Below are 1,867 nucleotides of genomic sequence, written 5' to 3' on the forward strand. Positions count from 1 at the left end.
CATTTCAAGTCTGTGAACAGATTCCTGAATTCGACAGGAATATGTACAGGAACTTGTCATAAACTTTTGTCTCTCTTGATAGCTCAGTCGGCATGGTCACTGCAGGCATAGTCTCCAGCCGAACAGGTGGTGGTTCGAATCCCCACCCGGCCAGAAGCTGTTACCATAAAATGAATTCCAAGTGGATATATATTCCCAAGATAGAATTCGGTATTAAATGCCATTCGTGGGTGATATTTATATATATATATATATATATATATAATATATATATATATATATATATATATATATAAGTATGTATATATATACGTATATATGTATATATGTATGTGTATATATATGTATATATGTATATATGTATATATGTATATATATATGTATATATGTATATGGTACACCGACAATTCCGCACTGGATAATTCAGCGCAGACAATTCAGCGCCGCCAATTCAGTGAATGACAATTCAGCATAAGAGCAATTCAGCACAGTAACAAGTCAGCATAAGGAAGCAACTACAAGGAAATTCAGCAAAAAGTTTTAACACTTTATTGATAATATATAAAAAGGGATATAAAAGATTTATTAAATTTACATATTAAAAATAATACATACAGTATATGTAAAAAGAAATGAATTAATTTATTTCTGCAATTCAATGAGGTAGCTTATATTTTGTAAGTATTCCAACTTATCAAATCGACTTCCATACTCATTAACAAGCGTTTTTATTGCCTTAGCTGTCCTTTGGTATTTTGGGTTTTTTCTACCATCGTCGAGTCCAGCTCTTATTCTCAGTATCCTTTTCTCTATGCTATCTTGCTCTAGTTATGACCCAATGTTAACTGGAGACTTCTGTGCCACCCTTCTAATGAATTATTGGTCTTAGGTAGGTCGCCCTGCACTCGATCAAAAACAGTCCATAACTCGGGTTTAAAAACCGCATCTCTTCTACGACGACGGAATGGACGACCAATCCATGTGTCCTCGAAATAATTTGTTAACTCTTCCAATTCCGGAGGCATAACATTTTGCAATGATTCAAACACATTACAAACATCGTCAGCAGGCATAAATGCTAAGGCCACCAACATCTTACAGTGTCGACGAGTATGTTCGTCAGTTACATAAATCTGGGTAAGATTCAATGCCTGTATTTTTCTCCATATACACTGAGCAAGGTGGAAAAAACAACCGCTTATTTGCGTTCCTACAAAAACTCTTGAAAATGCATTTTGGAAAGCCTTTTCAAAATCACATAGCATAGTAGCTGGCGTCAGATCCGGGTATAGATTCAAAATAGTTCGTAATGCCTTTTCATATGAATCCTCTGTCTTATTTTGCAATAGTATATATATCACTGGAAAAACACATCCTTCACAAAGCATATGAATAACATAAAGTTGGTGGAGAAGGCGTGGAGCTACCTTAAATGTACCATCTGCAAGCCAGTTTTTGTATTCTTTGAGGAGTTCAACATTTTTTCTAGTCGAAAAGAAAAACATTCTATTGGTATCTTCAACCCCAGAATCGTACAATAAAAAAGGTTCTCCACTGTGTGTTACACGCAAATGTTCAGGTAATACAATATCACTGACATCATTAGGTGCTGGAATTGGCTCACCATCTCTTTTTCGTCGGCGCTGAACAGTCCGTTGTAATGAAGTATACTTAGGGAGTAAAACCGTAGCTTCATCTGGCAAAGAGACTTGAGTTTCTTGAATGATTCTTCTTGGGACATCATTAGATGCACTGGCTCGTTCACGTAGGTCAGAAACCATCTTCTTCATTGCTGATACTGCTGGCTGAGGCACATGAGTATGGGCCTTTAAATCTTCCCACAAGTTTCCGTTGACATGGATTCGAC

Source organism: Palaemon carinicauda, chromosome 30 (assembly GCF_036898095.1).
Source record: "Palaemon carinicauda isolate YSFRI2023 chromosome 30, ASM3689809v2, whole genome shotgun sequence".
Classification (NCBI taxonomy): Eukaryota; Metazoa; Arthropoda; class Malacostraca; order Decapoda; family Palaemonidae; genus Palaemon; species Palaemon carinicauda.